Genomic DNA, 12,931 nt, shown 5'->3' with positions numbered 1-12,931 from the left:
TTATGTCCAAGAGGATAGAGGAACTTCTGCTCTCTCTTCATGTTTCATATACTCTATAAATTTTATGACAGTATTTGGTAAATAGTTAGATAAATAGCACTGTATCAGCTATTTATTGGTTATAAGCAATTACACATTTTTATTTGGGTATGCTAGCACCTGCCTATGACTTTGAGCACTTAGAGAGCAAAGACAGAATGAATATGAAGTCAGCTTAGCATTGGCTGAGGCTGCTTGTTTGTTCCTGGCCGCCCAGACCTGAAGTAATCACACAGAAACTATATTATTTGCAATACTGTTTGGCCAATGCCTTAAGAGTATTTCTAGCTAGCTCTTACCTCTTAAATTAACTCATTTTTGTTATTTTATATTTCACCACAAGGCTCATGGTTTATCAGCAAGCTTCTGGTGCATCTGTCTTCTGCTGCAGCTACATGGTTTCTTTTTGACTCTGCCTTCTTTCTCCCAGCATTCAGTTTAGTTTTCCTGCCTAGCTCTATTCTGCCCTGTCATAGGCCCAAGCAGCTTCTTTATTCATTAACCAATAAAAGCAACACATACAGAAGGACTTCCCACATCAGTCTAGGTTACATAGTAAGTACCTGTATTAAACAAATGCAACTGAACCAAAAATGTAGTACATTTGAAATTTCTCTTTAGACATTGTATCTGTTTCTGTAGTACTGTTTACAATGTCCAAATTATGTTTTTATTATTTTATGTTTTCTCTTTGGTTCAACCTTATGAGATCAACATGGTGGATTTTTTTTCCTTGTACAGATAAAGAAAACTGAGATTAGGAGGGAATGTGGTTTAACAAAATAAATTGATATTTGTGGAAGTTCTTTGTAAAATATAAAAGACTAAAAACATAAATACTGTATTCTGTACATTGGGCTGTTGTTAAACTTAGTCTTATTTTAAGCCCAGTATACTTGGTCTATTTTTCTATATAAGTCGATCATATTAGTTGTCATATTATTAGTAAGAACTTTGTAGTTTTGCTGGTATTCACTGTGAATTGGAAATAGTGCAGTGTGTTTTACAGTATATTTCTTGATCAGGTCTCTGTTTCTGCCTAAATATTGAAGGTAAGTCTCAGCCCCTTTCACTGGTCACATCTTAGTTTAGGAAATAGTGATGGAATTATATTTAGATATCAAACTAAAATACAAACTCAAACTTTTGTGTATATAGTTTCTTTTGTAGGAATTTGGGTATTTTTATAACTAACTGGTATAAGTTAAATAAGCAGGGAATGGCATAGAAAGAATGATAGGTGCTAGGGTGTGAGAGAATGAGGAGAAATAACATGTCGTTTAGTAGGTACAGGTTTCATTTCATAAGATGAAAAGTTCTGGGCTTGTACAGCAAATATGAACATAAGATTACAGAACCAAACACTCAAAACTGGCAAAGACGATGAGCCTTTGTTACCATGTTTTTATGACAAAACCAATTTCAAAAGGTATAAAACACATGCTGTTTAACAGATGCTCAGAACCTGCTACCTAGAATGAGAAATGATAATGTCTTCTTTGCTGTGATTATTTGTGAAATATATTATAACTGCATCTTAGTATTATTCTTGATATAAAAGCCTAGATGGTTCTGGAGCACAGATAATCCTCTTTGGTGAACTATGTATGACCCTGACATTAATTTTTGCATTATTTCTATATTTTGTTCAATTAATATGGTGAGCAGTATTCTCATATAGTGCTTTTTCATTTTGATTTCCCTACTAAGAGAAAAGATTTATTACGTTTAATGATTCTTCAATGTTTTCACCCAGGAGCATCCCTTCCAGATGTCTGCCTGGCACTCATTGTAATCTGCATGGAGATATTGCAGCCTCTGCAGAGTTAATAAATGATTCAGTGACTAGTCTAGAATTTAGTGGAGTCACCTGTGACTTCCAGGTTTTATGCAGTAGTGCTTCACTCTCTTCACCTGTCAGTGGATGCTGTTGCTTTATGCTTTAGTCTGAGGATAGAATTAAAAGCAACTTTTCACTATAAAGTAATTTATTAAAAGGAAATCTTCCCAGATAATAGCTTAGTAATTTTTTAAGTATTAATTTTGTGTTAGTGCTACATATTAGGCATTCAAAGGAATTTAAATCAGCAGAGGTGTACTATATAACTTAATTGTTTAGAGTTTTTATTAGCATATATTAATTATCCACAGTATTAGATGTCATTATGACATTTCTATTCATATATATCATGTAGTAGGATTAGTCAGCCCCAATACCTTTTCTTGCCCCCCTCCCTCTCCCACCAATTCTTCCCACTTTCCAACTAGTCCCTGTTTACTTTCATGCCATTGTATGTGAACCAATGAATTAAATTAGGATTACCTGCTGGAGTATGAGTGAAGTAACTTACCAGTGGCTGCATGACAACATATTGAATGGTCTAATCTTGTGCTGCAGGCGTTCAGTGTAATGGCCACACCAGCCTGGAAGACAGCAGTATGAACACTTTGCCTTTTTCCTGGGGCTTTACACTCTTTCTGTGCTATGTTGTACATCGTAGAGCTTTAAATAACGTTTCTTCTCACTTCAAATAAAATTCTTACCATGACCCAAGAAAACCCAAATCATGACCCAAAGATTTGGCATCTTTGATTTGTCTTTGATTGGTCATGTTTGTCCATCACACTCCAATCACAGTCTTCTCTCTCTCTCATCTCTCTTTTTTTCCTGGGCCATGGGTATTTTCATTTCTCTGTCACTTTAATCCGATTGAACTTGCTCCCTGTAATTGTCTTTTCCTCATTATGATTGCAGCAGCTTCTTTATATTTAGACATTATCTTAATGTTGCTGTATGATACAATGTAACTATTTAACCATGTTTAGTTTTTATTTAAATAATTTATTTATTTAAATGGGTTTTCTCTACAGCTCTTTTCTTAAAAAAATAAAGATTGTGAGTGTGTGTGTGTGCGCGCGTGTGCGCGCGCGTGCATATGCGCTTGAAAGGGGCACTCAGAGCTTCCAGATACGGGCACTAAGAACTGAATTTGAGTTCTCTGGTAGAGCAGCAAATGCTCTTAACTACTACTGAGCTATTTCTCCATCCCTCTATGGCTCTTTTTTACTATTTTATTTTGTTTCTTTATTATCTTCTTCTCCTTAGAATATATGTTCCACAGGAGTGGGAAACTTTTTCTCTCTTTCTTACATTGTATATCTTGTGTCTCTCACAATGAATGTACTAGATCTTACTAGTTTATTGAACAAATAACTGTGTCTTGCTAAGTGCTTGCACATTACCCAGTGTTCTGTGGAAGAGCAGAGTTTAGTCAGGGAGATTGACAAAACAATAACTGTAATGTGAATGTGTTAAATCCCATGACAGAGGAATCTATTATCTGCAATGGAACCACACCTGAGAGAGTATCAGTTTTTTCTAGGATAGGTCAAAGAGATGAATTAATTACATTTTACATTAAATTGTTCTCTGGAGGCACTTTACTGACTAGTTCTGGAGTCACTGACTTTACTCACCATTGATGTTTACTTTTCTAAAGAATTCTTTTAAGAGTAATCATTTCAGGAACAGGCCTGGTGGCGCACACCTTTAATCACAGCACTTGGGAGGCAGAGGCAGATGAATCTCTGAGTTCAGGGCCAACCTGGTCTACAGAGTTCCAGGATAGCCAAGGGCTATACAGCAAAACCCTGCCTCGGAAAACCAAAAACCCAAAACCAAACCCAAACAAAACCAAATCATTTGATCTTTCCTAAGTGCTTTGAAAATATAGGATGCTGCATGCAGGAAAAAAGAAAAAGAAAAAAAATGCACAGACATGCAGAAAAAAAATAGAATGCTGTATTTTTTTTGTAAATTTATTTATTTTTTACATACCAACCCCAGTTCTTCCTCCCTCCTCTCCTCCTTCTCCCCTCTTTCCTCCCTCCTCAGAGAGGGTAAGGGCTCCTCTGGGAAGTCAACTAAGTATGTCTGATCACTTCCTTGAGGCAGGACCAAGCCCTCTCTTGAGCACTACGTGCCTGTGCCTAGGCTGAGCAAGGTCTCTCTCCATAGAGAGTAGGCTCCACAAAGTCAGATCATGCATTAGAGTTAGAGCCCCATATACTGCTCAAGTCACCTGTATTCAGGGGGCCTAGTTTGGTCCCATGCAGGTGTCCCAGTTGTCAGTGCGGAGTCACTGAGCTCCCACTAGCTCACATCAACTGTTTCTGTGGGTTTCCCCATCATGGTCTTGTGTAGTGGCGAGCTGCGGGCAGGCCTGCTTTTCATCCCACCCGGCACCTGCACGGCTAGCTTTACACGCGAAATAACAACACACAAACTATATTCATTTAAACACTGCCTGGCCCATTAGTTTCAGCCTCTTACTCACATCTTGACTAACCCATATCTAATAATCTGTGTAGCACCACAAAGTGGTGCCTTACCGGGAAGATTCTAGCGTATGTCCATCTTGGGCAGGAGCTTCATCGTGTCTGGCTCAGAGAGGAGAGACATGGCATTTGTCTCACTTAGGAGAGGCGTGGCATCTGACTGAGCCATCTACCTCACTTCCTTCTTCCAGTTCTGTCTACTCCACCCACCTAAGGGCTGGCCCATTAAATGGGCCAAGGCAGTTTCTTTATTAACAAATGAAATCAACACAAACAGAAGACTCCCACATCAGTCTTGACCCATTTATCATTCCTTCCTCTCTTTGATTGTTCTCCAGGAACTCGGCCCAGTAGTTAGTTGTGGATCTCCACATCTGCTTCCATCTCTTTCTGGAAGAGTTGTGGACTGTATAATGATTATCTTTTGCTTTATGTCTGGTATCCACTAATGAGTGAGTAAATAATATATTTGTCTTTCTGGGTCTGGGTTACCTTACTTAGAATGGTTCTTTCTAGATCCATCTGTTTGCCTGCAAATTTCAAGATGTTATTATTTCTTACCACTGAGTAGTACTCCATTGTGTAAATGTACCACATTTCTTTATTCATTCTTCGGTTGAAGGGCATCGATTGTTTTCAGGTTCTGACTATTACAAATAATGCTGCTATGAACATAATTGAACAAATGTCCTCGTGGTGTGAGTGTGCCTCCTTTGGGTATATGCCCAAGAGTGGTATTGCTGGGTCTTGATGTAAATTGATTCCTAATTTCTAAGAAATAGCCATACTGATCTCTACGGCAGCTGTACAAGTTTGTATTCCCACCAGCAGTGGATGAGTGTTCCCCTTACTCCACATCCTCTCCAGCATAAGATATCATCAGTATTTTTGATCTTTGTCATTCTGACAGGTGTAATATGGTATCTCAGGGTTCTTTTGATTTGCATTTCTCTGATGGCTGATGATGTTTAGCATTTTCTTAAGTGTCTTTCAGTCATTTGAGATTCTTCTGTTGTGAATTCTGTTTAGATTTGTACCCCATTCTTTAATTGGATTATTTGGTAGTTTGATGTCTAGTTTATTGAGTTCTTTGTACATTTTGGAGATCAGTCCTCTGTCAGATGTGGGGTTGGTGAAGATCTTTTACCATTCTGTAGGCAGCTGTTTTGTCCTGTTGACTATGTCTTTTTTTTTTTTTTTTGAAGCTTCTCAGTTTCAGGAGTCCCGTTTACTAGTTGTTTCTCTCAATGTCTGTGCTACTGCTGTTATATTTAGGAAGTGGTTTCTTGTGCCCATGCGTTCAATGGTACTTCCCACATTCTCTTCAGTGAGGTTCAGTATGGTTGGTTTTATGTTGAGGTCTTTGATCCACTTGGATTTGAGTTTTGTACATGGTTATAGATATGGATCTATTTTCATTCTTCTACATGTTGACATCAAGTTATACCAGCACCATTTGTTGAAGATGCTTTCTTTTTTCTACAGTTTTAGCTTCTTTGTCAAAAACCAGTTGTTCATAGGTGTGTGGGTTAATATCAAGGTCTTTGATTCAATTCCATTGTTCTCCACCTGTCTGTTTTCATGTCAATACCAAGCTGTTTTCATTACTGTAACTCTAGAGCTATAGTCAGGGATGGTGATGCCTCCAGATGTTCCTTTATTGTACATGATTGTTTTAGCTATCCTGGTTTTTTTTTTTTTTTTGTCCATATAAAATTTAGTATTGTTCTCTTGAGGTCTGTGAAGAATTGTGCTGGGATTTTGATGGGTATTGCATTGAATCTGTAGATTGGTTTTGGTAAGATTGCCATTTTTCTTGTGTTAATCCTACCAATCCATGAGCATGGGAGAGCTTTCCATTTTTTGAGATCCTCTTCAGTTTCATTCTTCAAAGACTTAAAGTTCTTGTCATACAGGTCTTATACTTGTTTGGTCAGAGTTACCCCAATATAGTTTATGTTTTGTGTGGCTCTTGTAAAGGGTAATGTTTCTCTGATTTCTTTCTCAGCCTGTTTGTTTGTATATAGGAGAACTACTGATTCTTTTTTTTTTTTTTTTTTTTTTTTTTTTTATCCTGCCACTCATTACTGAAGGTGTTTATCAGCTGTAGGAGTTCCCTGGTAGAATTTTTAGGGTCATTTATGTATACTATCATGTCATCAGTAAGTAACAGTAGTTTGACTTATTCCTGTCCAGTTTGTATCCCCTTGATCTCCTTTTATTGTCTTATTGTTCTAGCTAGGACTTTGAGTACTATATTGAATAGATATAGAAAGAGTAGACAGCTTTGTCTTGCTCCTGATTTTAGTGGAATCGCTTTGAGTTTCTCTCCATTTAGTTTGATGTTGGCTGTCAACTTCCTCCATATTGCTTATATTGTGTTTAGGCATGTTCCTTGTATCCCTGATCTCTCCAAGACCTTTATTATGAAGGGGTTGTTGTATTTTGTCGAAGGCTTTTTCAACATCTACTGAGATGATCATGTGGCTTTTTTCTTTCAGTTTATTTATATGGTGATTAAATTGATGGATTTTAGTGTGTTGAACCATCCCTGTATTTCTGGGATTAAGCCTACTTGATCATGGTGGATTATGTTTCTGATGTGTTCTTGTATTTGGTTTGCTAGCATTTTATTAAATATTTTCGCATTAATGTTCGTGAAGGAGATTGTCTTTCTTAGTTGCATTTTTGTGTAGTTTGGGTATCAGGGTAACTGTAGCCTCATAAAAATAGTTTGGTGGTGTTCATTCTGCTTTTATTGTGTGAAACAATTTGAGGAGTATTGGTATTAGCTCTTCTTTGAAATTTTGGTAGAATTCTTTGCTGAAACTATCTGGCCATGGCCTTTTTTTGATTGAGAGACTTTTGATGACTGTTTCTATCTCCTTATGGATTATAGATACATTAAATTTGTTTATATTGTCTTGATTTAATCTTGATATGTGATACTTATCCAGAAAATTGTCCATGTTCTTTAAGTTTTCCAGTTTTGTGGAATATATGTTTTCAAAGTATGACCTGATGATTCTCTGGATTTGCCCTGTGCTTGTTGTTATGCCCCCTTCATTTCTGACTTTGGTAATCTGGATCCCTCTGATAGCCTTAATTGTACAAACAGCTGCTTTTTAGAATGTGTACTTTGTGTTTAGGTTTTGAGACAGGGTTTCTCTATGTCATCTTAGCTGTCCTGGAACTAGCTCTTGTAGACCATGCTGGCCTTGAACTCACAGAGATGGGCCTGCCTCCCGAGTGCTGGAATTAAAGGCATGGCCACCACTGCCCTGCAAGAGAATGCTGTTTAAAAAGGATATTTTGAGGGACTGGAGAGATGGCTTTGTGGTTAAGAGTACTTGCAGAGGACCTGAATTTGGGTAAGCAACTCACAACCACCTTTAATTCCAGCTCCAGGGAGATCTGATGTTCTCTTCTTGCCCCAACCCTCCCCTCTCCCCGCATGAATGTAAAAATCTTTTTAGAGGTTTGGATGGTGGTTCATTAAGTAAAATAATTGTTTTGTAAGACCTGAATTTGATCACTAAAACCCATGTAAGAACAGAATCCAGGTGAGCTGATGCATGCTTGGAGTGCTGGGAGTTACTGACCAGCCAGTTTAGCCTTCTAGGCTGGTTCCAGTCTAGTGAAAGGTGCTGTGTGACAACCATCCTGTATCTTCCCAAAAGAATGATGTCACCTGAAGATTGACATCCAAGATTCTTTCTTAATCTCCATGCATATGCAAATGTGTGCACACACAAGGATTTTTAGGAAAAGCCTGATAGATATTTAAAAGACTCATGTGGACCTGTATTGTGTTGTATTGCCAGTAGAATGCATTTGTATTTTGTACTTCTTGTACAGTTTTCCCAGTAGTAGTCCCTCCAGTCTTCTGGAGACAACAGTAGACATGCTGAGCAGTAGCACCAGCCTGCTAGCAGCTGGATAAGGACTCAGTGTGACTGCTCTTCTTACAAATACAAAATACAAATGCATTCTACTGGCTTGCTCTTCTTTTCTTTCTTTCTTTTTTTTAAGATTTATTTATTTATTAGGAGGAAGGCAGGGATACAGAGACTCCTGTTCCTTTGGACTGTGGATAAATAAGAAGAGAGCATATCAGAACTCATAAAATGGAATACTACTGGAAATTGTGCTTCTTGAATTAGACTATTTAAGTAAAAAGCACAGTGTTTACTTTTTTTAAAGGGTAAAATTAATAACTGGGATTTTAATATTTTGATAACTTAACCCTTAGATTGGATATTAACAAATCTGCTTTTTTATATGGATATAAATGTATTTTAAGAAATTTTATTTTAAATACATATGTGTTTGTATGTGTGTCTGTGTACATAGGTGGGGGTATCCATGGAGGCCAGAGGTATCTGATCATTTGGAGCTAGTGTTACAATTCTGAGTCACCTAACTGGGTTGTTGAATTGATCTGATGTATACAAGAACAGAAGTAAATCCTCTTAGTCACCAAACCATCTCTTCAGTCACTGACATAAAACTTTTTGCCAAGCTAAAAGTAATTTTGCTTTGTTTTGTTTTTGTTTTTTGAGACAGGGTTTTTCTGTGTAACAACAGTAGCTGTCCTGGAACTCACTTTGTAGACCAGGCTGGCCTTAGACTCACAGGGATCCCCCTGCCTCTGCCTCCTGAGTGCTGAGATTAGAGCAATGTGTCTCCATCACCTGGCAATACTGTGTTTTTAAGTTTCTTGACATTAATGTTTGAAGTTCCTGAACTTCTGCAAACCAGGTTTATAGCAAAAAAGAAAAAAAAAAAAGCTGTAAAATGCAGAATACTAGAGATTTCACAAGGAATTGTGGGCAGTTAATCTAACTCTTTAGTTCACAGGTTAGTAAAAGTATTGTTCCCATAGTGCTGCATTTTGTGTTTATCTTCTGTTGTATTACACCACTAATTATAGGCAAGAGAGGTGTTTTACACTCGTCATCTACTTTTTATCCTTCATTTTAAATATCATGCTTTTTTTAGACAGCAGCAATTCTACTGTCCTAGCACAGTTTGATCTACTATAAAAGTAATGTTATATACATTTGTAACTTTAATTACTTATGTGAAAAACTTGTTTATCTTTTATCCTTTTTTTTTTTTTGAGACAGGGTTTCTCTGTGGCTTTGGAGCCTGTCCTGGAACTAGCTCTTGTAGACCAGGCTGGCCTCGAACTCACAGAGATCCGCCTGCCTCTGCCTCCCGAGTGCTGGGATTAAAGGCGTGCGCCACCACCACCCGGCATCTTTTATCCTTTTATGGAAGTAAAAATGCACAAACTTAAAGCAAAAGTGAACCTTTATTTATACTTACATTTTCTTTTTTTATTTTTCAAGAATTTATTACAAGCACAATTGGTTTATTGCACACAAAAAAAGTTGTGTGGCAGGGAGGAATTGTACATATTATAACCATGTTAATTACAGTACATTAAGATGATGGTTTACAAAATAAGTCTGTAAGTTTAAATATACTAGTGTTATAACCCAATGTACAGACTTTCTTTACACTATACATACAATAATCAGGAATACAAAATACACATAAATAATGCCCATTTTACAGGTGACATTTAAAAGACTGAAAACACCAGCGTTGGGCTTTGACTGAAAACTGGGGCATTGATCCATAAAAACCCTTTCTAAAAATAGAAATGTCTGTGGCAGTAATGCTGCGTGAAGCATCTGGGCACACATTGTTGCAAGACCGTTTCAATAGATTTTAGTTATTAACTATATCTTACAAAAACAGTCTACACATAAATTTATCTTCCAAATATGGAAGACACAAACAGTGTCCCACGTTGTAGTGTCCCGCAAGTGTCACATTGATGCTCACAACAAAAAATATGGAATGGTTCACGAATTTGCGTCATCCTTGCGCAGGGGCCATGCTGGTCTTCTCTGATTGATTCAGTTTTAGTATATGTGCTGCCGAAGTGAGCACTTACTTTGTCTTTTTCATGATGTCCCATTAAAAAGGTATTTCGTCAATGAAAAGAATTTAGAAATAGGCAGGAAGAAAGGGAGGAAACAGACTTCCATTATCAGGGTGGATAAAGGACCAAGCATTACAATTACTGTGCAAGAGGCCGTGAGAAATGTAGCATTTCTCACGTGTGTTGTCACTTAGCCTCCGTGGAGCCTAGACTAAGGTTTCTTTTTCATCAAGTCCAGTTGTTGGTTTGGAACACACTTTTCTTGGGGTATTAGGAATATGTTTCCTTTTTTCCTGTAGTGTCTTCAAGGGCCACTTACATACCTCCTGCAGTGTCCCCGTGGACTCAGCCCCTGTAAAAATGGTAGAACAAAGAATGTAACTTGACAACATTAAGTGTTGTTTTTAAATAAATAGAGCTCTTGTTTTCAATTTGATGAACAGGAATTTTCCAACTCTAACCCTCTCTTTACAATCTGTTTTCAATTTGCAAAAATATCTGGTCCAATTTTTAGACATAAAACTGTTTAATTTATTTTTTAATGATTTTCTGACTCTCTAGTTACCATCACTGAACGCAACACATTATTTTATAGGTTTCAGTACTTTTTTCATTGGCACACTATTGTTACTGCTTTGACATTAGCCCTCCTATTCTACCTTTTATCTCTTTGTAACACTGTGTTCTGTTTCCCTTTCTGTGGAAGATCTCCTGTCTTACCCCGGTTCCTTACCTAGTTATCTAACATCTGCGGTTATTCGGATTGAAACACACATGTCTAAAACTTAAAATCTAACTTCTACGCATACGATAAAAATACAGTATTTGCCTTTTGGGGTCTGGGTTACTTCACCCAGAGTGATTGTTTCTAGCTTCATCCATTTACTTGCACGTTTCTTTTTTCTATGTTACAGTAATTGTTCATCAGTTGATAGAAATTATTCTACTTAGGGTTTTTATTGCTGTGACAAAACAGCATGACCAAAATCAAGTTGGGGAGGAAAGGGTTTATTTGGCTTACACTTCTACATTGTGGTCCATCACTGAAGGAAGTCAGAACAGCAATTCAAATAAGTCAGGAACCTGGAGGCAGGAGCTGATGCAGAGGCCATGGAGGGGTGCTACTTACTGGCTTGTTCTACATGGTTTGCTTAGCCTTCTCCTTTCTTCCCTCCCTCCCTCCCTCCCTCCCTCCCTCCCTTCTCTTCTTCCTTTCTTTCTTCCCCCTCTCTCTCTTCTTTGTGTCTTTCACATCATGCCTCCTGATTCCACCCATCTCCTTCCCCACCCCAAAGTAAAACAAAATTTAAGAGGGAAATGAAAAAAGGGAAAAAGAAGAAGGAGAAAATCTCATCATTGAAGCTGCAATATGACACAGTGAGACATACAGTAAACTCCTTTATTTTTACATACTGACATTTATCAGAAAAAAATCATTAATCCGAGGGCTGGAGAGATGATTCAGAGGTTAAGAGCACTGGCTGTTCTTCCAGAGTTCCTGAGTTCAATTCCCAGCAACCACATGGTGGTTCATGACCATCTATAGTCAGATCCGGTGCCCTTTTCTGGCATGCAGGCGTACATGCAGGCAGAACAATGTATATAAAATTTAAAAAAGAAAGAGTCATTGGTCTGGTTTGAAGCCCCTTGTCTTCGTTGCACCATCAATACTGGCCCTCACTGGTACTCTTCTTGGACATCCCATTGCTGCCCTGGGTCCACAGGACTGAATACCGCCCTCGTCCTGGGATTAGTGGGGTGGATGTTGGGGTGGGCCAACACATAACCCTGGTTCTGGACCTGGGTAGTAGCAGGGTTAGTCAGCCTGCCAGTTCTCCCCAGTGTTTACCACCAGAGTGGGCTCTCCAGCACTGTCCTGGCTAGTTCACTCCTTGCATCAATGAATAGGGGGCAGGACCAGTTCTCAGACTTTCATGTTCTCAGGGTCAGTTTTCCTACACCTACACTTTCAGGGCTATCTCTACTGTGTTGCCTAGGTGAGGTGTAGCGGGCACTCTCCTACGTGGTTCAGCCTGCTTTCTTATAGAATCTAGGACCATTAGCTCAGGGATGGCACTATACACAATGGGCTTCACTCTCCTGAAGCATAATTAATAAAAACTCAGAGACAGATGTTGGGGTTCAACCTGAAGACCAGAAAAATCGAAGTAGCCAGCCATTGACTTACCTCACTCCCAGTCTGAAAATGGTGATCCTGCCTCCAGGAAACCTCAGAATGAGACTGAGACTGGGATTGAGAGCTGTCTGCTCCTGTTTTATAATCCTCTCTAGTTCTGAGATAGAGGTTGTACACCACTACAGCCTGCTTTCTGTGGCAAGCTAGTGTGGCTACTGGGATTAAAGGTGTGTCTTTGTGGCTACTGGGATTAAAGGTGTGTCACCACTGCCTGGTCTGTAAGGCTGGCCAGTGTGGCTGTTTTAATTTTCTGATCCTCAGGCAAGATTTATTTATTAAAATACAAATGAAATGCCACTACACTCTCCCCAATAAATCATTAAGAAAATGCCTTCCAGCAGACTCTTAGGGAGGCATTTTCTTGATTGAGAGTCTCTCCTTTCAGATAACTCTACTGTGTC

The 12,931-nt window shown here is 38.4% G+C and overlaps 1 protein-coding gene and 1 non-coding gene across 3 annotated transcripts in view; one reads left to right on the top strand and one right to left on the bottom strand.

Moving 5' to 3' along the window:
- Ttc28 (tetratricopeptide repeat domain 28) overlaps positions 1–12,931 on the top strand; it is a 489,585-nt gene that overhangs the window by 51,842 nt on the left and 424,812 nt on the right. The gene's annotated exons all lie outside the window — the stretch shown is intronic.
- LOC119825877 lies at positions 10,238–10,341 on the bottom strand. The gene has a single exon (XR_005287333.1). It is a non-coding gene; the product is annotated as a U6 spliceosomal RNA (small nuclear RNA).

Source organism: Arvicola amphibius, chromosome 10, assembly GCF_903992535.2.
Source record: "Arvicola amphibius chromosome 10, mArvAmp1.2, whole genome shotgun sequence".
NCBI lineage: Eukaryota > Metazoa > Chordata > Mammalia > Rodentia > Cricetidae > Arvicola > Arvicola amphibius.
Note: the sequence above shows the minus strand (reverse complement) of the source record. Positions and strands in the feature narration are given on the sequence as shown.